This window comes from Strix aluco, chromosome 1, assembly GCF_031877795.1.
Source record: "Strix aluco isolate bStrAlu1 chromosome 1, bStrAlu1.hap1, whole genome shotgun sequence".
Lineage (NCBI taxonomy): Eukaryota > Metazoa > Chordata > Aves > Strigiformes > Strigidae > Strix > Strix aluco.
In genome coordinates, this window is record NC_133931.1 from 108385588 (window position 1) to 108409641 (window position 24054).

Consider the following 24054-nt stretch of genomic DNA (forward strand, 5'->3'; position numbering starts at 1 on the left):
TAGGACAGTTCTCAGAATTAAAAGATTTTTCTGGGACTGACTGGCTTCCACTGCTAATTTATTTCTCTTCTGCAATGACAAAAGGTTGCAGGAAGTGTGGAAGTATGAGGGAAAAAGGATAGAGGAAGAGCAGAACATCAACTAAGCAGGCTGGGAATGGAAAGGGAGGTTACTGGTTGAGGTGAAAGTAAGCAAGGAGACAGAAACCTTGTGCCTGGGGAACATGAGTTAAGAGTCCCTGTGGGCAAGGGTGAGGATGGAGTTCCGGCAGAAGACTTTAGAGAAGTGATTTAAGTGATTTAAAATGTAGAAATGCCATTATGCAGGAGTAAGAGCTGTCAGTGTAGCATGGCAGGTTGTGCAGAGGTGAGAAGCAACAACAATTAAGGACAAAGTGTTGTGAGGTTAGATGGAAAGAAAGATGGAATGAGAGAACACAGGTGAGGAATGGCTCAGATGTTAGTGCTGGTGAAGAATGCAGTGCATGAACCCTGTGACAGAGGGATGAGGCAAACACTAGGAGATATTCAGAAAGCATTTTTGGAATAGAACTGGAGTACCATGCGAGCTGGCTGCCAGCTGTGAGAAACAAGCAAAATTCTGAGTTGCCATCCCAAAGAACAGCAGGTGAGAGAAGTGAATTGTTGGTTAAATACCAGATATAAAGGATAAGTGTGATATGTGCTGTACTGCATCCAAGGCAGGCAGCACAGAATAACAGAAACAATTACCGACAGCAGTGCCACCAGAGTCTCTGAGCAAATTAAAACTCAACAGAAGAAAATGTCAGAGCTAACATACCTGTTTTGCAAATGAAAAGGTGATGTGCAGATTGATTTTTAGCATGTTTGGCCTAAGTACTTTCTCTCTTCCCATGCACCTAGGGGAAGAGATGTTCATAGACTAGTTTCTTTCATGATCTTTTCTTGCTGTTTCTCCTCTGGCTTTCTTGTTCCCTGAGTTTGTGAGCAGGCATGTGACAGGACCACTTTGGTTCTGACTGTGTTGCCTTGAAAGAGCAGCTTTCAGTGTGAATGCAAAGACTAGCCTGACCACAGGCTGATCCATCTCGGACATCACTAATGTGTGGAGTTGTTCTGGTACCCTGCTGCAGTCAAGAGACAGTGTTTGTGGTTGTGCCAGTTTGAAAGGGATAGGACTAGGGTAGTTTCATGACAAATGCAGCTTGTAACTGCCAGAACAGACAGTAAATGAGACTTATTTCCTACCCTGGAACTGAACTCAGGGAAGCTGCTTCAGTCTCCCATCCTTCAGTCTTGCCCTTTGTAAAGTAACTCCAATAAATCAGGAACTCTGAAGCCTTCCAACTCTATAAAGACTTCTCTCCTGCTTTTTTGGTTTAGAGTGCAAGAAGTTCCCTGGTAATATGTCACCTCTATTCCTCAGTGTCAATTTCTTTGGGTCTGAGCAGGATGGTTTTGAGGACAGAATCTGTGTTTTGCAGTCCTTTGTAAGTTTTCATACAAAGAGTTTCAGATGTACAAAGTGCTAAGCAGGCAGTTGGATTTCAATATCTTAATATTGTCTCCAGGACTCTCTTTAGCAATAAAAATCTATTCTCAACACAAAAACGTGAACTGAATGGAAAGCATCCCTTCGTGTGGTCTGGGAAAACTGAAGTTATTGTAATTAACATCTTCAGAGTTGCAAAAATATCCATGAGCTTGGATATTTAATCTGTGTAAATGATCACTACAGTTACCAACGTATTTCTATGTTTAACCATATGTTTTCACAGCTCACCTGTAAGTCTTTATTTTCATGCCTTATTGTCTTGGTGCAGATCTGCTGGTCTGTAGCACCTGCAATTTTTGTGTGTGCCAAAGGAAATGCTTAGTTATCAAAATCACATTTATTCAGCTATTCAGTGTTCTTCTCTGCAATGCAGAGTTGTTTCCTAGGCTACATTTGCTAGTATAATACATATTCTGTTGTCAGATATCCCATCCAGTGGATTTTGCCTCATTCCTTGATCCAATGAAGATAAATGATTCAACTGTCCTGCTTTATCAGTGGAGATTGTCTCCTTTTTCCATAAGCTGTGTTTAGTTTTTCAAATATTTTTTTCTGAAAATATACTTCAAATACATCATGCAACATTGTAGCACACATGAATAAAAGGATTTCACACTCTCAGGCAATGATGTGAGAAAGACAGTATGTTAGAAGTCAACAGCCTTTGATCAAACTCTGCATTGCCTTTTCGTGCTAAAACCAAAGTAACGGTATATTGATTCCTGAGGGCTTATTGCCTGTTTGATACCAGCCCTGTGAATGCTGTTGCAACTTGTCTGTCTGTGAGCAGTGCAGGTGTGTGAGAGTGTCACTAGGGTCTGGGCAGCCCACAAGCGTAAGAAATGAACCACTAGTGCAACCAGTAGCTTAACTCTAGGTTAAAGAAAGTGCAGAATCAGGGCTTATACTTAAGTAAGTAGTAGAAGGAGAAACAAAGTTATTGTCAGGACAAGGGGGGAAAGAAGGGAAAAGTAAAGAAAACTGGGAATGGGAAGTATTAGTTTTTTACTGTGCATTGTGGGGCTTTGATGCATCAGTGTGTCTGACATAGCCTAATACAGAAGCTGAGGATACTGTCCCTAACTGTTCATCCCAGGCCCCAGCTCACAGACACTCATCTGTTTATGAGTCAGCTTCTGCAGTTTACACCAGGTATTTGCTATAAATCAGTGTCTTTTGAGTGCCTCTAGTTAATGGTCATCTCACCTTTCTGTGCTCTGGGACAAGACAGACAGCTAGAGCCAGTCAGGTTTACAGTTGTAATCCTTATTAGTGAATGGGTGTCATTAACTTTCCCCTCTGTTCAACCTTCGCAGCTATTTCCACTGCCAGCAATGACTGAGATAAGCTAATTACACTGATTATGCAATTTTGCTGTACATAATACATATAATTTTGTAATGAAGGAGTAGTGCTATGTAGTAACAGTTCACATAAACCTGCCTTTGACTATAAGGGTCTGGCAGGAAGCTTTACAAGAGAAACTTTACATTGAAGAGTTAAATAAGAATCAGGTAATTGACAGGGAAAACGATCATGAGACATTTCGATGTTCTTTTGGAAGTGCTAATATATCCAGAAAAATGTTCTTTAATAAGTGGGTTTCAGCTTCATTATTGACTACTTAGATGAATCTCATGAGTGCATGCAAATGTAAATGATGCTTTGCAAATTTAGAAGAACTGATTTCATTTTTTTGCAAGATCAGGGAAGAGATTTTTTGTTTGTTTGTTTTGATATTGTAGTTTGTTGTAGTGGTGTTGTTTGTGTGTTGCAGTACTTTCTTGTTCACGTCTTTCTGTATGGACCAGATTATGATGGTTACTGGTAGTAAAAGTTACTTTCATTTTGCTTGCATTGCTAGGGACCAGATCTTTTTCTGGTGGGCTCTAAACAAACTCTGGAAAATATGTGCTGCCCCAGGCAACTACTAGGAGGCTCCAGAAGGCCAGAAAGTGTGAGAGAGGAAAGAGAAGAGGTGTACAGGGTTTACATAACAAGGTTTTCATTGCAAGGGATCTGCAGGAGTGGCTCCTGTGAGAAGAGACCAGGGGCTGCCCCGATGTTGAACGGAGCCAGTTTCGGCTCTTTTTTTAATTAAACTGTCTTCATCTCTACCTGTGAGTTTTTCATCTTATTTTATCCCCCTGTCCTGATGAAGAGAGGCAGAGAACAAGACGTCTGGTGGGCACCTGGCAGCCAGCCAAGGTCAACCCACCACAGGAGGATATGAAATAAATACAGCAAAATTAATTCTGATGTATTTTTTCAAAATTCTTAAAGCTTGGAAATATGGTTATGGGGACTGAATGCTACAGCGCACAGGCTGTTGTCCTAGGGAAAGACTTCCAGAAAGATGAACTGGGACATTTGAATGGAATATGCAGAATGAAATTTCTATGCAGTCTACCCAAGTTGACTTTGTTTTTGATGGCCTATCCGACCCTGAATATGAAAGGAAATCAGTTATTTCTGCAAAGAGCCATGCAAAGGGATAGATCTACTCTTCAGTCAGAGGTGTGATTTAAGTTGTTGACTGTTACAGATGCACCTAGTGTAGCTTGACTTAGTGCTGATAACATCAAAGCTGTAACAGCACAACCATCAGTTTCTGATGCCTTAGCCTAGCTAGGACTAAAAAGCAGAGCTGTCAATGCTTGGGTATGCTACTGCAGTCTCGCTGCCCACTTTGGCTCAGTTATGTTCCCATCACTTCTCTGTAAATACTCCCTACAGTAATGATTCTCGTATAACTGTTTCAGTAGTGATCTCTGTCTGTATTTTAAGCCAGGTGTAAATGTTTTGAATTCAACCCGTGGTCTATAGCTAAATACACTAACTGGTTTTCAGTCTCAGAAAACAATTGGGATTCAGTGGGCTGACTCAAAGATATTTTTATTTATTAACAGCTTAGTGAAGTCATATGGAGAAATTCTCTCTTCCTGCAGTACATATCCTTTCCCAAAATAGAGACACCAGATTAAACTGACTTGTTGGTTTTCACCTGAAATTCTAGGTTGGTTGTCTTTCTTACTTCAAAGGATTTGAAAATTGATCTTCTTCCGTTGAATCAAACTCACTAATCTGTAGTAATTATCTTCATTCCTTACAAATATTTTTAAACTTTCCTGGAGTTTCTGATATCATATCCTATTTAACATGGTCCTTAAAATTCCACAGGAGTGTGAAAGCTGAATGTACGTTTCTACCTTCTCTAACTTAGCTCCAGAGATGGGGCTGTCAGTTTTCAGTCAGTCTGGTACCATCAGCTGATAGTCAAGGAACTGTATCATGACACCTCCAGGCTTCCCTTTACTAACTGTTCTCCATTCAACAGACCTTGAGGAACTTCACTTTCCAGAGCTTCAGCAGCATTTGTGAATCCATTTCCTTCACAGTTATCACAAGGGAAGTTGTTTTTACACTGCTGTTTCACAGGATATTGGAAAGATCAGGTAGTGAAGCGCTTGCTGTTCAGGGTTTTTTTCTCCCTTCAACAGAGTAGCACTCTCCTAAAGGCACTCTGAATGTTGGTAAAGGAACTAGCACTGACGTATAACTGCATGAATTGCTTGCTTCTGTTGAACCAGGTGTTTCATCTGGTTACAGAATGAAGAAGTGTTTTGAAAGCTGCAACAGTTAACAATGTGTTAGTGTTACTATACAGCTCACAAAATCCTTCTACAGATGTATTATGTGTAACTCAGTGTTTAAGTTCTGAGATCAGTTACTTTGATCATGAACAACAGTATTTCAGGATGGGAAAAATGGATAAGTGGAAAGTGGTAAAAAGAGAGTAAGTAGAAGGATTTAAAGGAGAATTTCTAAACTGGCTGCAGTCACATGTAATCAAGTAGCATTCTCTCCAGTCCGAAGCATCCTATGAATAGTTTTCATAAATGATTTTCAATACTAAGGTAACAGAGGCACTTGAAGTAATTGGTATATGTGCACTGCATTGTAAGTCTATTTAAACAGAGATAATGAGCTATATTCTTCTCTTAGAGTGAACTAGATCCTGAGTAATTCCCTGAAGCTAAATGTTTCTTCCTATCATACTCTGGATGTACAAGCGTAGCAGCTAATTATAGCGATTTGCTGTGAACTCCCTAATCTACGTTTTTGTTGTGGATGGGTTGAGCCTGGCTTTTACATGAGCGTCAGGAGCACTTATGTAAAAGCCATGCTTCCCTTGGTGTGCTTGCTGTGATCATCACTTCTTTGGGAATGGAGGTTTGTTCCATGTTGTGTGGGTTTGATGGAGGCTAATGCCAACTCTGTCCTGGAACATCTGTGTTCATTATTACTTGTGATCTGTGACTTTTTTTCAATACACTATTTGCAGTCTTTTCACTGTCTGGCTTGGATCCTGCACACTTCCTTCAGTTTCTTCTTCTTACACTGTTTCTTCATAGCCTCAGCTCATTGAAACTTAGGAAAGGTGCTGTTTTCAATTTCACGTGAGTACATCTTACGGCACAGTGAGAGCCTGGGTCTCTGATTGAGGCTTCAGCTTCTGCAGCTGAAGTCAGTGCTGTACAAAACTTCCAGATGCCACTTCAGAAGAGAGAATCTAATTCAGAAGACTCAAAATGTTCTTTTGTGGTTATTAATGCATCACTACTCCTGCTAAAACCATAGAGGGATCAAAGTTCAGATTCAGGAGGTATTAACTTCCCTTCTGTAGCTATGGCTTGCTGCGGGGTCTGTATGCACCCTGGGTGACGCTGCCACATCACACCCTTCCTGAAAGAGTATGCAATTCCATCTAGATTTTATTAGTGTATAATTCTTCTAGGCCCGATGCTAGAAAACTGTAGCATTGTATTTGTTGAACCTCAAGATCCAAAATAAATTCTTGATTGGACTATATATGTAAGGTGGGATTTATCTCACTGAATTTTAGCCGTCTCTGAATGATGACTAATCCAAACCTGTCCTCTCAATTCCATTTCTGGTCAACGAAGAAGGATGCATAGACCAAATCACCCTCTGGACATGCCCATCTTTAGTAATAACTCAAGAAGGTTCCACATCTGTACTGTTTCTATGCTTAAAAGCAGGTATGAGAGGAAAGCCTATTTTACCTTGGCTTGAAGATGTGCATGCTGCTTGAATGGGCTTTGAGAGCTGTCATTACAATGCAAGCAAAAGGGGGACCTCATAGAATTCTTTAGGTGTAGTTTGTGACAGGTAAGTAGACAGCCTTGCCAGACTGGCTGAGATGCTGGAACAGCTAATTAGAACTTAGCACTATTGCTCTTTACACTGCATTTTATTACTTTTTAAAAAACTTTGGTTTTTTCTTTATTCCTCTCCTTCTATCTTGTCTAGAGATAAGGTCTGACCCACATATGGAATTATGTGCCTTCAGGGGTGGCAAATGCATTACTGAAGGGAAAACTGCAGGAAAACTGCAGGTCTTCCAGAAGGTCTTTGCCATTTTGCATTGTTCTGTGAAAGGGAGGTGGTAGAGCAGTTCAAGGTAGACTGGATCTCCCCATTGAAGTATTTTAAAATAAAATTCATAGGGTAAAAATGGAAAGAAACCGTATTACAGCTTAATAGAACAGCACTTACTTAGTGTCTTGGCACTGGGCCAAAATAAACATTTCCAGTGGAAACTGTAAATGACTGCTTATTTTTCTTACAGAAGAGGCTTCAGGAGTTGAATGCTCATTTGTGCAGAGGTTTTATGTTGCACTGCAGATTTTTTCATGTTCACTTTAAATTAAAAGTAGGTTCAAACCTTCAAACTAACATACTATTCAATATATTATATAGCTTTTCTGTATCCCAATCATAGAGTGCACATGAAGGTTGTACTGCCATAAAACGTAATTTACTGTTCTGTAAAGGCAATCAAAATTTCACTCTAACTTTAAAAAAAAAAAAAATAGAGGTTACCTTTTAATTCATCTGTCAAAGAAAACAAGCCTAATATCATCTTTTCCACATTTGATATGTAATCCAGTAGCTCTTTGTTGTTTGGCAGATGAAGTCAAAGCTATGTTTCTTTAAAAAGTGTTATAAATTTAAGACTCCTTTTCATGCACTTTACATCCTTTGAAGTCCAATGCGGTTTGGCCATTCACACTTTCTTTTTGTTTGTTCGTTTTCCCTTCTACAACACAGTTGTTCTTGGCAAACTTGGGATTTAAGATTTTGTGGTTTGGTACCAAGGAGAACATGAATTAAACAGCCCTCACTTGAATGCCCAGTTGTTGAATAGTGGACACTCAATTTGCTCTTAGGGGTTAATTCTGTGTTTGAAATGGAAATGGCACTGTGGATAAATCTGCCTCAGTGTAAGAAATGTATGAATTCTCAGTAATGTTTTTCTTTTCAGTAATGTTTTTCTTTTCGTAAGAGAAAATCTATTACCAAAGAAGGTAGTAAGCATCCAAATGGGAAAGTCTCATCTAAGTGGAAGTGAATGATGAGCACTAAACACTTCTAGGTGAATAAGCACTTTCAAACATATTTTACCTGATCTTATTGCTCTCTTTGTTGAAAGAAAATGGGAGATCATTTTCAAGATTTTCGAAAAATTCTCTTCTTGCATTCTCACTAAACAATCAGTCCTAGTGCCCATATAGCACATCAACATGACAGGAAATCTGCAACTATTTGAAGAGCAAGCAAATTCCACTACTGAATGATAGGACCTTTCCACAGCATCCTGTCTTATGGTCCTTTGTGCGCTTATCTGTATTAAACTGTAAATCTGATATGTGCTGAAGCATCACCAACTCTTTTATCCTCTTTGAAACACCTAGAACATTTTCCTGCACCTTGAGTTCTTGACTGATGTCCTTGCTGGATGTATCATTTGTTTAGGGACTCTGCTGGGATAAGAAGACTGCCTTGCTTTCCTCTCACCTCTTTCTTTCATCTTTTGTTTCACCGGTGCGTCATTCAGGCTTGTATTGTCTTTTGGGGACCATACTAGGCTCTGCAGACTGATCTGGATTAACAAAACAAAAACAAACAAACAAAAAACAAACAAACAAACAAACAAAAACACCTAAGCATAATATTCACTTATAGTATACATCCTCCAGTCTCTTGAAGGATTGGAAAAATTAAAGAATAATAATTATAACCAGAAATAAAATTTACAAAGATGGCCTGAAATGAAGAATTAAAGTTGTCAACAATATGACTTTAAAGCAAACTAAATAATGTCATTCCAGAGTGAGAGGAACTTGCTTGGAAATTAATGAATGTTGAGGAAAAACCTGAGCTAAGTTGAAACAATGAGAAGTGTCATTTTTAGTACTTTGAGAAGTCTCTAAAATATTATGGGGGCTGCTCTGTCTTTTTTTGTACTGGGAGGAGAGTTGTATCACCAGCATAAGATTAATGTCCTGTATGTAAAGTAGTGCATGTAACTGTTGACAACTGGATGCGTAGCATTTGCAAGGTGTGCAATGTTTTGTGCCAGCATGAAATGACTTTGTCTTTCCATCCACTTCCTTGTAGTCATGAAACTGTATGGTGAATTAATCAAAGGGAGTAGTATTCTTTGCCATCTTTGGTAATACCAGTTTTGGACACAGAGTATCACCAACCTTCACTCTTCAGACACTTCAGTACCTGCAGGTGATACATAACTGACTCTGGGAAGTTTATATACTGGTACCTGTTATATAGTTATCTTCTGCCGGGTGATTGAGCTAATTCAGTGATGATCAAGGACCCACAGCAGCGCCAGTTTAGAGAGCATCTTCTCTTCCACCACATGTTTGGGAGCACAATTTCTGTTCTCCCTATACACAAATCTGTACCTCTGTTTACAGCAACAGTTCTCAAAACTTTCATTGCCATGGAGTCTCTGTTGTCTTTTGGCAATGAAAGGCTTCCCAGATGTTTCTTTATTACCTTGCCTGGCACTGGGAGAGAAATACAAGGACATCTTCTCTACGGAGTAGCTATGGTCTTTCCCTGATGCTGGCTTCAGGGGATTGAATGCACTATACCATTATAAGGATGGCTCTTGGCCTGGTTTGAAATCCTGATCCTTTTTGTGGTAGGGCTTTTCTATGAAGAGTTACAGACAGCAATGAGATCGCATGTGTATGGTCTTAAAAGGATGCATGTGATGACATTGAAGCTCCCACAGCACATTTGCCAGGCTACAGTGAACCCAAAACCATGTGGGATGGTTCAGATATGGCCTCCTAATCATTCCTAGTTGAAATGAGCTCAGGCTCTTAAGATTCATCAGAGAGCTCAGCCAAGAAATGAAGCTGGTGAAATGCTTTTCTTAGCCTGTCACAGCATGTGCTGACAGCACCCATTATACACTATAAAATTAGAAGAGATTTTAAAATCCCCTTTCTCCCTCCCATGCCATTTCAAACCCCCAGAGAGACAATAATTATCAGGTGATAAGAAAGCACCTTCCCACATAACAGCAGGTTTTCCAAATGAGCGATGCATTGTGTTAATAAGGTTATGTCAGGGGAACAGCCTCTTTCCTCTTTTCCACCTGCCTGAACTTTTGCAGATTGTTCATGGTCTTACTGGCCAACACTCAACTACTTATGCACAGGGGAGTTTCTTGTGAGGAGAAAGATCGCTTGTGTGGGGGCTGGGAGATGTCTTGGGAAACTGGACTGAAACAGAGACCAAGGACCACTGCAGACAGTCCCATCTTGCACTCAGAGTGCCAAATGCATATCTTTGATCTGCGTTTTCAGATTCATAAGATCGTGTGTGCATGAAAACAACCCTTACAGAACAATATGGTCGTTCACAGTTCTGTCTCAAAATTAATCTCATATTTTTTCACTTCCTTTTTGATATCACTTGCAAACCAAATTTCCTGGTATCTGTCCAGTACTAGCATACATTAGATGAAATATTATTTCTCTCAGGTTTCTGAGCTCACTTAAAGTTTTGACACATGCTGTCCTAGAGGAAAGGATTGGCACATGATTCATGTTTCATGCTACATTTTGGGAACGCGTGCAAATGAAGCAGTGTTTACAGCAATGGAAGCAGTAATATAAAGTGTAGGAAAGGGAGCCCTGTGTGGTTTAAGCAGCTGGTGGACTTTCAAATACAGGCTTTAACGAGTAGGTACATTATCAATGTAGCACATAGCTTATCTACAAAATCAGCTAATCCCGGCCACCCTTCTTACCAGATAAAACATCTTTGAACCCAGTGTTCTCCATAGCAGTGCTGTGCTTGGTTTATGTTATTCAGTAAAACTTTTGGCACTAGTTTCAAGGATGGGAAGAGAAAAACTGACAGGGAGGGAGGCAAAACTGTGCCCAGTGCTCTTTAAGGTAATTTCTTTCGTGAAAGTTTGCTGTTCCTCATTGTGACGCTGTAAGAAAGAAGATCTGAGCTGGGTGTTGCTTTTCTCCTGGCAAGTGTTTTCATGCAGTTGTTTTTAAAACTTATTCTACTCCCCAGTGGGAGAAGGAGAATATTTATAGGGAGAGACAACAGAAAGCGTAGCACTATTATTAACTGTAATAGGACTTTAAGACTTAGAATTACTGTTGTATTTCCCTGTATCTACAGGGGCTTTGCTTTCTCATCTCAAACTAACCTAATCTGTGATGGCCTAAGGAAGTTATTTATAACCTGTCACATCAGCAGTCATCTCCACAATCAAAATTCAGGCTCTTGGTTGCTGAATATTTTGCTCGTCCTGTAAAATAGTATGATTATGGGGGATTTTGTATTAAGAAGATCAAGCTGACTTTGCAGAAGTTGGGATAACTTGCCCATTCTTATCCTGTTTTTGAAGTTGCATTTTTAGAAGGAGAATTGTGGCTCAGAAAAATAGGCTTATATCTGCCAAGAAGCATCTGGAATTTTTATGCTCTTATATCAGGTTTAGTTATGAAAGCTGGCAGGCATGACTTTGGCAAATGGTCATCTGTCTCATGCTTGCAGTCTTTTTTTTTTTTTTTTTTTTTTGTCTTGTAGACAGTCTGTTTCTTCCCTGAACTCCCCTGCTGGATATTTAGGCTTAAGGAAGACATGGTGCTTTCTGGCAACCAAACATGGCATAAGCTGACAGTAGCGTATGTTGTGTTTTTGTCCACACATCTGAAGACATGCAAGTGTGACAGGATCTGTCTGAATCATCCTGTAAGACTGTAATTTTCTAAAGGGCAGTGATTCTTATAAAATGCTGGTTCTATGATCTGGACAAGAGTTTGACATGAAAAAAACAACCAACAAAAAACCCCCCTGTAAATCTGAACTACTGTTCTGGTTCCTGATGGATGTTACTGTGGTATAGACAAAAACGCAATGCTGACTCTGTGATAATCAGGTTTTGTAGATCCTCTTGACCTTTCAGCAAGACTCATTCCCTGTGTCATGTGTGATATCTTTCCTTGGATTCCTAGGTTGCTCTTATTTTCTGAGGGCGCTTGTGTCTCCCATGTGCTGCTTTCCTCTCACAGCCTCGGCTGTTGGACTGGAGGTTTCATCTGAATTCTGTGTCAAAAGGTATTTGAACCTTACCAGGCAAAGGTCACATGAGTGGGTGCTTTTTGGAATCCAGTCCCATCCCTAGCCACCACCTCCTTCTTTTCTCAACCACCTTTCTCATTATTTTTGCAGAGCTCTGGGACCAGGTCAGGATTCCCACTAAACATTGACTCTGTGCTCCATCATGAACCATTCATACAGCTGTTGTCCTTTGCATATGCGATTGCAACTCAGATTTCATAAGGTCACCAGATTCCTGAATAAATTCCAGGCAGTAAAGGCTCTGTGAGAAGAACATTGCTCCCCACATTCCCACTTACCTCAGCAGAAATCAAAGTAGAGGGAGGCGTACACTGGGAATCATTTACCTCAACCAGCTGTACAAATTGTCTTCTCTAGTCATCTGTTCTAGGAGAACTCCAGCCTCCGGCTCCTTTCCCCTCTCTCCCACTATTGTGTTAATCAGATCATAGTGCTTCTCAATTCCACAGTGCTTTACTACGGGTAATAAAGTACAGTTACACCTCTCATTGTCATTGCCAACTCTCTGTGCGTTCAGTAATTATGGCAAGTGACTAATTGAATTCTGAATTTCAACTAAGAGGCAATTACTATAAAGATCAAACATCATTATCAGCCTGTGCTCTGACAGCCTTCCAGAGGTTAGGCAGAGAGTTTCATAGCTCTGTGCTCTCCTAGTGTATCAGGCTGAGAAACAAATTGTGCTTCAGCCCTGGGTAATGACTTTCCTCCTCTAGTCTTAGTGCTTTGCAGAAACTCACTACCACTACAGAGCAATGGGAGAATTAATGAGCTGTTGGACTAACCAGCAGTGTGAACCTTTTCTTACACTACACCGTTCTCACTCATGTGGTTTTTTAGGTATTTATGTAGGTGGAAGTTCCGACATGTTCTGAGCCATATAATTTTTCCTAGTAATTTGTGCATGATCCATACAAACACTAGTTGGATGATAGCCTGTTTCTTAAAACAATTACATGATCCAGACTCAAGTGAAGGAAGTCTTTAAAACAGACAGGAGTGATTGTTCCACATTAAAGTACAGGCCCATCCAGGCCAATACTTTGTTCAGCCCAGACACCTAAATTTAGTTGTCTGTATGAAGGTGCTTATATGTGCTCTAGGTGCTTAAGTTCCCCCTATTGTGAATAGAGATGAAGTCAATGGAAGAACAATTCAGCTCTGTAAAGTAAATGGCCACTGATCAGCTGAATCTGTCTAGACTGTGCTGGCTGCAATAACTAGGGGTCAATTCACTTGCTTGAGCATGAGAATCTAGCACTATTTGAATGGCCTGTATTGAGTGGATGCCATGGACATCATGGGCCATCTCAAATAATACTAGTTCTACACGTCTACCTAGCAGCACATATAACCTTCACCTACATATAAGCATCTGCGTCGTGACATCGGAATTTATATGTCTGAATCTTGAGCTCAGTTTTGTCTATAGAGAGGAGTATAAGAATAGGGCAAGCCTGAAGAAAGACTGCTCTTGAGTGCTGTTTTACTTTCCAGCAATCCAAGTTTCTGAACTAAGTGATGTCTGTACATGTTAAATGAGTGACAAATGTTTGATCTTCCTTGTGTGTGACACCTGGCCTTTCAGCAAAGATTAATTTGTGATTTTGGATTGTGATTAATCCACAATAGCTGTGTGTGGAAATGTTAAGCCCAGCATGAATTTCAGATTTTTATTTTGCAACAGGTTTTTTGAGAGTCAAATAAATTCTGGTTTCTGTTCAGCTAGAGTGAAGAGGTTTGCGGGTTTTTTTGCTTACTTTTTTTTTTCATGTACTGACAACCAGATGAATCGAAAAGGGGATAACCTGAGGAATAGTTCAATACAGATTGCTTCATAATCTCCCTTTTTTATCTTTCTGCTTAAAAATACATGCAGGTCTGAGTTGAAACCATTGGGTTCTATGTGCATTCACATTTGCATTTGTGCTGTCTCAGGGAATTAGCTGCAAAGTGCAAATAGCCTTGGGAGGTTACAGACTCGCCCTGCATCTTCATCTCAAATTCAGCGCGGTAACACAATACAGAGGAAAGTAACCTCCATTTGTTTCAAAATTATGCACTTTGCAAGCTATTACAGGATATACTTTTAATTTCAGGCACTGCAGCACTTTTTGACAGACACTGAAAAGGAGGGATTATTTTCCTTTTTACCCTTCCTTAGAGCTTTTGACACATGCGATCCTAACTCTGTCATGTCAATCAGTATGAGGAAAAAGATGCACTTTCATGTTTATGAAAGCAGGATTAACTGACCATTTATAAAATGCTCATAAGCCTGTTCACCTGTCTCTCTCCCAGTCTTCTTGGTGTCCCCTCAGTTGTTTCTGTAACAGCATGGTCCTGGCATTTCAGAACAAGAGTTTTCTTAATCACAAGCCATGAAATAATTTCCTAAGGAAATTATGTATGTAAAGTATACAGGGATAATAATTATAGAAATTAATAATAATTCTGTTTTGTTGAATTATTAATTACAAAGGTTACAACAGGACCTGTAAGGAGATGTGACAAAGAAAGCAGCTTCCAGGATATTCCCCAATCATCCTTCTGAAGAGCTATTGTTTTGGGAAAGGGGATTGCCTGCCACTATCCACACCTCAATCCTGAAACAATTCAAAATGAATCTGTAAAGAAACAGAATATGCACTATCAAATAGGTGTATTTTATGGAACAGTTTTTGTTAACCCTGGAGGAATGAAAAGACTTAAAAATATTGCAAGAAGTTGTGTTTGTTTCATGAGGTGAACTGTGTGGGGTTGACTTGCACGGTTGACTTGAAAGTCAAAAAGAGTGTGTATTTTCTTTTGTCTGTAGTTTTGTATTAACAGAACAAAGTTAGTAAGAGCCACTTTTCTGACAGCTTTGCACAATACAGTCTATGGGATCTTTCTTAAGGTGCTAAAGTGGCAATGGTTGCTGCCAGGCAAGCCAAGCCTAGGACAAGAGTGACCTGCTGAGCACAGTGGAGATATATCAGAAACAGAAACTCTGGATTGGGACCTACTTAGGTCAGTAATGGGCGTGTGGAGAAAAGAGATAAGGGCACAGAGGCCAGGCTGTGGGTCCTGGAATCAGCTGTTGTTAAGAAGGTGAAAGCATAGCCCAACATCTAGCCACAGCTCAGCAGTGAGATGCATCTCTGAAATGAGAAGCAAGGGACCAGCTGGCTGACCTAGGAAGGAGATGTCAGTGGGATCCAGGTCTCAGTAGGGTTTGTGGTGAACAGGGTAACACACCAAGTAGGTTCCTAGCCAATCTGTCTAGGAGGCAGCCAGGGGTTGCCTGGAGAAGATTTAAAAAAGGTTACTTCTTGGACCTCAGCACTTAGATGAAAAATAGGAGATGGAGAAAGATGTTTAGACAAACAGAACTGTATACCTTGGATCCCCTTTTATACTCCTGTAGTCTAGCAAGCATTAAACCTGCTCAGCTTGTCTAAGGAAAGTAGCATTCAGAAGTGCTGTATACATGAGTGAGAAAGTCTGTGTAAGCGTGGGCACAAAGGGGTGGGCAAGATTATAATCTTTACCAGTATGGCTAATGGAGTACGACTTGGGCTAGAAATCTGGATAAATGTTTTTCTAAACTGAAGAAGTCTGGACGACTTCTAAACTTTTGAAAGGTTCTGTTCCTGCCCTTGCTTTTGACATGTTATATGACCTGGGTGAATCACTTGAGCTTTTTAGCAGATAGGAAATCGATACAGAAAGTGAGCATAATTAGGTTGCTTGAGCTTCTCATAAAGCATTTTAGGACTTCTTGGCAAAGGAAAACAATAGAAAGCTGAGCAAACTTTCTTACCTGCTTGAAAGCCTGAAGAAACATCAGGTTGGTGAGCTAGGCAGAGCTGAGGTCAGAAATATTTTTCTAGTGAAACATTTCTTGACTAAAGTATTATTTATCTGTCTTCCAAGACTCTCCTATAAGTGCATTATAATTCTACATGAATGTCAAAAAAACCCCCACCCATGCCTTCCAAGAAAACCTCTCATTGCATAAAGCTTGGCTTTCAGGATGATGTTAACTGATGTACAAAGTAATAAGCATTGGTTGGATAACTGTTCTTTTCTCTCCTTATTTTTGTCTGACTATCCCTCATTCACAAATAAAGTATGTGGAGAGAGATTTTTGTTTTCAATCTCATGGATGTCTGGCTGCTGTTACTCATGATTTCTAGAAATAGAAAGCAGTGTACTGGTGCATTTGAATCCTACCTGGCTCTAGCTTTCACAGCAACAATCAGAAGAAACCCACCAAAGAGGAAGGATGGCACATGAATAAATAATTTATAGCCCCATGATTCAGCCCCTATTTTTAGAGGCTTGCTGTTTTTCTGAGACTTTCAAAAAAGGCTAAGAATAGTATATGCATGAAGTGATGTATCCTTTATGCAACACAGGTTTTTTCTGTCTTATTTGATCTGAATCCTATGAAATCTGAGCAGCCAATCTAAGGAATTTATGTCATGCATTTCCTGTTGAATTTACTGGGGATCATGGCAGATAAGTACCCAAGAGAAAAATTTTTGCTTAATACCAAGAAAAATATCTTATTTTGAACATTAAATGGGTAAAAATTATTTGGAGGAGACACTGGGAGAATCTTGCAATACCCCAGTGATTAGGAAACTCAGAAAGGGAGGAATCTATTGAACTGGGCTCAAGTTCCTCTTGAAGTCGAACAGTGGATGGATCAGAGTTGAAGTACTCCATGTTGTGAGTAACTTATGAACTACAATGTTCAGTGCTGGAAGGTTTGGTTTTGTTTGGTTTTGTTTTACTCCTGTGTTCTTTGAATTTTTCTATTTTTTTTTCTTTTTGAGGGGTAAAATTTTGGTCCAATTTACCAGACTTAATAAGTGATTCTCATTGCCCCAAAACTGTGTATTTCAAAAATCATTCATTCAGCTCAGAAAATGTCATCCAGCTTTAAGCCTGGCACTGAGACAAGACAGGTTTTCTCTACTGTCTTTTCTGATTTTAAAGACCAGCATTTCACAGAACCTGTTTTAATGTTGCAAACCTAAGGAAAAACCTCACTTATTTGTGCTTGCTTCCCTTTGACAAACTTTGCATAAATACCTCTGTGTTGGGGGCATCATCGACTGGCTGCTCTACAGCCTGCTTTGCTGTGCCCTGAAGCCAGTGTAGGAAGGGACTGATAAGATGTACTGAACAAGGGTAGTTACAAGTATTGTAAAATTACAAGGTTGAACTCTGCCTGTGGTAAATATGCAGGTTTAACCTACCCTGAAAAGGAAGGCAAGTTATTCAACTTGGTCAGAGGGCAATACAGAGGCAAAAAGAGTTTAACAGTTGTCTTAGAAAGGAGGGAAAAATAAGTTATTTAGGGTATCAGCAAAAGAATTCCCAGTGGAGAGATTTAACAGACTGTCTGAAATAGTTTTACAATGTGATTACTAGAAATTCTTGAGCTTTACGCTTTTTAATCTGGACTAAACAAATCCTGTGGTAGGGAGATGGATGACATGGCCCACTGTACTCTTTCAGTTGTTTGCTGCATCTGTGATTCTCTGAGATTGCCGTAATCACTGCTAACACCACTTTCCAAAACTTTGTACTTTCTAGGGACTTTGTTCAGTGGGGGTTCTGGTTTTCTGGTTGATGGACCCTTCATTTCGGCTTGGCTGACAGCTAACATGGATCAGCAAGCTGTCAAAGCAGTCAGAATACCCTTAGCTGTGCACATCTCAGAACTTAACAGACTGTGGTTTATTTATTTATTTGTTTGCCTATTTATTCTCTTCCCTGCAGTAGCAGGTGAACTTGTCTCAAGATTATAGGGCCACTCTGTGTGTGTGGGATGCAGGACAAAATGCATAAACAGTTAGAGAAGGGAGATTTCCATTTTAATGATGACCGGAAATGTAAACCTCATCAGAAAGTCATCTATATGAGACACAGCAAGATGACTAAAATCTTTTTCAAAACCGGCTTAGTTCCAGTTGTCAGGAACAAGATCCATTATAGTAGTTCTTGCATATAGTGTCTGGAATTGTCTTTCACCCGCTAATGACTGGAAGGATGTGGTTAACTTCCTGCTGAGAATTACATCCACTTATTTTTACCCTGTTCTCCTGTCTCTTGTTTGTTTCATGCTTTTAATGGACTTTTACTGACTAAATAGAAGTCTGCTACCAGGCCAATCTATACAGATTGAGTTACCACTACCTAAAAAGCTTTATGTTCTTCAACAGGGTCAATAAAAAAAAAAAAAAAAAAAAAAAAAAACGCCACACATCAAATACTCCTCTTTGCATATTGCAGTCGGAAATGCAACATCATCTGCTGTTAGAAATGAAATTAAGATCAAGGTTTTACCTCTCAAACCGATGTAAAACATTGAACCTAAATTGTGCTTTAAAGTTGTTCCAGAGGATAGTAGTGTCCTGTTAATCACAGAATCACAAGATGGTTGAGGTTGGAAGGGACAGCTGGAGGTCATCTGGTCCAACCTCACTGCTCAAGCAGAGCCAGCTAGAGCCAGTTGCCCAGTCCTGATGGCTTTTAAATATCTCCAAAGAGGGACACTCCACAACCTCCCTGGGCAACCTGTGCCAGTGCTCAGGCACCCTCACAGTAGAAAAGTGTTACCTGAGGTTCTCATGGAATATCCTGTGTTTCAGTTTGTGCCCATGGCCTCTGATCCTGTCACTGGGCACCACTCGAAAGAGCCTGGTTCTGTCCTCTTTGCACCCTCCCTTCAGGTATTTATACACACTGATGAGATCCCCCCGAGCCTTCTCTTCTCCAGGCTGAACTGTCCCAGCTCTCTCAGCCTTTCCTCATATGTGAGGTGCTTCAGTCCCTTAATCATCACATGGCCCTCCACTGAGGTCTCTCCAGTATGTCCATGTGTCTCTTGTACTGAGGAGCCCAGAACTGGACACAGTACTCCAGATGTGGCCTTGTCAGGGCTGAGTAGAGGGGAAGGATCACATTCCTTGACCTGCTGGCAATGCTTTACCTAGTGCAGTCCAGAATACCATTTGCCTTCTTTCCAGCTGGGTGGCCCCCAGTGTACACTGGTGCATGAGGTTGTTCTTCCCCAGGTGTGGGACTTTGCACTTCCCCTTGTTGAACTTCATGAGGTTCCTGTCAGACCATTTCTCCAGCCTGTCAAGGTCCCTCTGGACAGCAGCATGACCCTCTGGCGTTACCAGTGAACTCCTCCCAGTTTGGTGTCATCTGCAGACTTGCTGAGGATACACTCTTCCCTATCCAAATCATTAATGAGTGTCAGTCACTCACCTCCAACTAGACTTTGTGCGGCTATCACCACCCTCTGGGCCTGGCCATTCAGGCAGTTTTACCACCTCTTGGTGTTGCTTTTGCAGCTACTCTGGTGTTATTGGTTACCAATATTTTAAATACAATCTTCATGTAAGCACTTGCAGTTTTGAAGCAGTCAGTTATACTGAATAGTAAGACTTACCACAGTCATTCAAATTCAGTGGTTTCTAAGTAGCAGAAAAATCACAGTTGGGATGACAAATATTGACCTACCTTTTTATGATGTGATACAGTTTTTCAGAAATGGAGATCCCTTTTACATCACCTTAGAGCCCATGAGAATTGCAAATGCTGGCACTTCTGCTGTCTTTGTGTATGTGAATCTATATTGTGTATGGAGCTGTTATGTTGGCTGGTGTGTAGGATCCAGCTCTGGCATTGGGCTGTCAAAACAGCAGCCACCACTACAAAGCAGGAACAGTAGTGGAAGGTATTGCAGTACACTGTCTGAGGGGCTCTAATTGCTGCATTTGACTCTGAGAATATTGCCATTGCTGTCATTGGCTTTATTGATAGAATATGACTATGATCAGCATGACTGAATCAGTTGTTAGAGGAAATATGAAAATGCATATGTTATGCTGGCTGGCCTGGAGAGGATGAAATAAGTTTTCTGGAAGCTAGCAAGCTGAATGACAGTCTGATACTTCTTTCTATTCAGGGAGTTTCCTTTTATCTCCTTGCCTGTCCCCTGGACTGATGGTTAAGCAGAAACAATCAGGTGCCACAAATGTTGCTAATAATCTACAACAAAAGGAAATCAACACTTTCAAAGTCAAAGAAGAGGCCATAGACTGAAGCATAGAAATTAATATTGGATGATGTGTCAAAACCTATGTGTATAATGGTTGTGTGTTGCCTGTGTCATCATGAGTCATCTACTGCTCATTATTCATTTGCATGAAGATTAAATCTGCTTGTCCAGTTGTATTATATGAGTGCAAGTGCACACAGAGCACAAATAACCACATATTATAACCACCAAATACCTCTTTATTTTGTGTATCTGTTCTTTAGAATAAAGTTAGTAAGGAAGGAGAAATTATGAGAAGAGAAAGTATACTGAGTTCTTCAGTATGCCACTTGTCTAAGGAAATGAAAATTGGAACAATTGTTTTTTTGAACTAGGAAAAAAAAAGAATTATTGCTAATAGCTCTCATTAGCTATTGTTGCCCTAGAAAGATCATGTAACTGTTCTTTTCTTCCTGGGTGTTCACTGTTTGTTTCTACAGTGGAGTTCTCCATAATGACTCTTCCATTTTCTCCTTATTTTTCATGACAATTGTTAAGAAAAATTGAACTTAATCCAGTCTCTTTCTGTACACAGTGCTTTAAAGCAAAGGGCAAGAATGCTTCTAGCACAAAGCACATTAATCCCAGTTCTTATTGGAAAATCAGGTGAGAAGGAATCTTCTTCAGTATGTTAAAACACCAAAGAGATCATAGAAGTCTCTTGGCAAGATCACTGGCTGTTGGTTTCCCTCTTCTCTTCTTTTACATACTCTGAAGCTGGGCGACATATATCTTCCATTGCTGTCTTTCACAGAACCAATGTATCGGTCAGCTTTTTGGCTTCTCTTTGCTGCTTTGATCACTGCTACAACTGCATGTCTCAGTGACTCTGCCTGTCATTGAGTCCAGTGTCTGTTATTTCTTCATCTTTTCTGTGCTGTTTTTGACATTAAGTAGGGATGCTATGAAGCAGCTGTTTGCTGCTGTGAAAAAGACTAAGATGGTTATTTGAAGTTGCCATTAGTTTACCCAGGGTCTTTTGTGCAGAGATATACAAGCGCACACAGGAAGTTCAGCACACACCAGATGTGACTGACTGTGAACACAGTGAGCCTGTTGAGTGCATATGTGATTGGTCCAACGTCCCCAAGAAATGCTGGACTCACAATATGCTGTGGGATTCATCTGTGCATGAACAAGAGCTGCTTCTTCCAGATGCCTGCAGTGAGGATCTTGCTCTCTAATATTACCTCACACACTAAATCAGACATTTCTCCTTTAAAGCACTGGGTAAAAGATCTATGTTATGTTATTAAAACAGATATATGAAAATACATTCTTGTTTCCATGTGGCTATTAGAACTAATGCTTTTAGGCATTCGGAAGAAAGAAAGAACACTTTGCCTTGGGGTATAAATTACATATGACTGCCAGAGTGTCGTGGTTTGAACCTGGCTGGCAGCCAAACACCACTCAGCCACTAGCACACCCTCTTCCCGCCCAGGGGATAAGGGAAGAAATTGGAGGGAGACTCATAGGTTGAGTTTAATAGTTGAAATAAAATAAAACAATAACAATAATGGAAAGTACAAACAGGTAATGCACAATGTGATTGCTCATCACCCACTGACTGATACCTAGCCTGTTCCCAGCTAGCGATCCCAAAATACCAAGATCCTGCAGTCTCAATCTCGAAAGTGAGCGAGAACCCCACCCCGTTCTGGATGCTCCTCCTTTATATACTGAGCATGACGTTACATGATATAGAATATTTCATTGGTTAATCTGGGTCCAGTGCTCTGGCTCTGCTCCTTCCCAGCTTCTTGTACACCTGCGCACAGGCAGGATTTGGGGAGTTGGAGAGTCCTTGATCTCATAGCAACAACTGAAAACATCAGTCTATTATTATCAGCATTCTTCTCATACCAAACCCCATACTGAATCCAAAACACAGCACTATTCTGGCTACTAAGAAGAATAATTAACTCTATCCCAGACGAAACCAGGACACAGAGTTTGGAATGAGATATTCCCAGAAGTCAGATCTACTTGCTGCTTTTGTTTCTGAGAGGTGGCTGATACTGGAGGAGATTCTGAACTAGAGAAATTCAGAGTTTGGGTTTATCCTACTCTTGTTCAGATACTTACCATGTAAGAGTCTGGTATGACAGCTCATAAACCCAGCTCACCTGCTTTGATGTGGGTGTTGTGTAGGATTCCTGTATTTGCACCGAAAGAGAGCTCAGAGGCACATTTTATGGGTGCTAATATTCTAAGTGGAGGGATTACACATCAAAATGGAGGTGGAAATGGATGGCAATCATTACACTCGATCTTGCTTTGCTGATCGTGACCTGTTATCTAATAATTCTTTTGGACAGGAAACACGAGAGACACATTTATCCTTCTGAAAAGGAAGTTTTAATGAGGAGGGATGATGTACTGCAGGAGACAGAGATATCGTAGCCTGTTAAGGTAGAATACATGGTTGGTGATGGTTCACAACTCTGCCATGGTCCTGCCAGGTCATTTTCAGGAAGTCATGTATACATATTTTGCTTCTGTTTCTGTATCTGTAAAACAGAAATAACAATGAGAGCAGAGGAAGAAGTTAGTGTGGATGAGGGGAGCACTCCTAATATTTGCTTTCTTTTTCAAGTAAGAGAAATATTTGAAGGGAGCCATGGGTCAAAGGGGTCTTCTTTCCATAGTTTTGATACTCCACTCTCTCTCACCCAGCTTCAAGCTATTTTTGTTTTCAGTCAATTTCTCATCTAAAGGGGAGTCAGAAAAGAACGAGTGGCTTTCCTTTTGCACGGATAACTAACTCCTTTATTCAAATGCACCTTTGCCTCTCAGGTACTTATGTAGACCCAGTTGGACATTCTAAGTGTCTCATAGTGTTGGTTGTGGTTGTGGACTCCACACCTGAGCTAAGATACAGCAAGGGAGAGTCAGAATGAATAAAACAAGGGTTTCATATGATCACTATCCTGGAAGTGGGATTTAACATCCGATTAAGCATCAAAGCTTCCCACTCAGTGTCTGGAGAGTCAGACATTTTCTGCAGAGACTCAAAATCAGCAACCGTTCTGCACAGAGAGCTTCAGCACTGGCCAAAAGGAGGGGCCAAATACAAGGGCTTTCAGGGATCTAACTCAGAACCTGAATCCCATTCAGACCTGGTCCCAGAGGAAGGGGGTAAAAGGTGTCCATTTACCTTAGGATGTTGAATAATAATAATAAACAGAGCAATGAGGAAAGAATTCTAATCACCTGTTTAGCCTTCAGGGGAAAATTGCACCAAAAAATTGCACAGAAAATGGCAGTCTATACCTGATTCTCCAGTATGAAAGAGAGGGAAGTGTGTGACTTTGTAAACTAGTGACAGATGGAAACTGAGGTCCTTAAATTCTAGCACAAGTTTCTGTAGTTGACCCAAATGTTACCAGTCATTTTATTTTATTTCATTTTGGCCTTGTCATTCCAAGAAGAAACAGTGAAAAAGTGCAAATAGACACTGGCAATATGGAATCCAGTGATCTGTATGGATATGGTGTAATCTGGAGCATCTAGGTGAACTGCTCCTTGTTGCTTTCCATGTGAACTTTCCTTCTCTGTAGGAAAAAGCACCTTTTCAAAAGTCTTTCCACCTTTTCAATGGCTGTTGCCAACAGCACTTTTAGAAATGTTCAATCTGATACTTTTATTTGACATCTTATTTTCTTGATGGCTGGGTGCTGAACTAGCATTGAATGGCCATGGCAAATGCTCAAGAACAAACTGGGTAAAGGGCAGCAAGAACATCATGAAGAGTTCGTTAGGAAGTTGTCTGTATGTGTCCTTTGGGGATCTTTCTGATTTTCCTGTTTTATTTTAATTATCTTGTTTCTAAGACACAGTTCAAAATAAACATGGAAAAAAACATGTTGCTTGGGATTGGATGTGCTTTTGATGGATGG

At 40.3% G+C, this 24054-nt stretch overlaps 1 protein-coding gene across 4 annotated transcripts in view; it reads left to right on the plus strand.

Annotated features, from left to right (window-relative positions):
* Positions 1 to 24054, plus strand: part of CRHR2 (corticotropin releasing hormone receptor 2) — a 158983-nt gene that overhangs the window by 61485 nt on the left and 73444 nt on the right. The window lies entirely within an intron of this gene.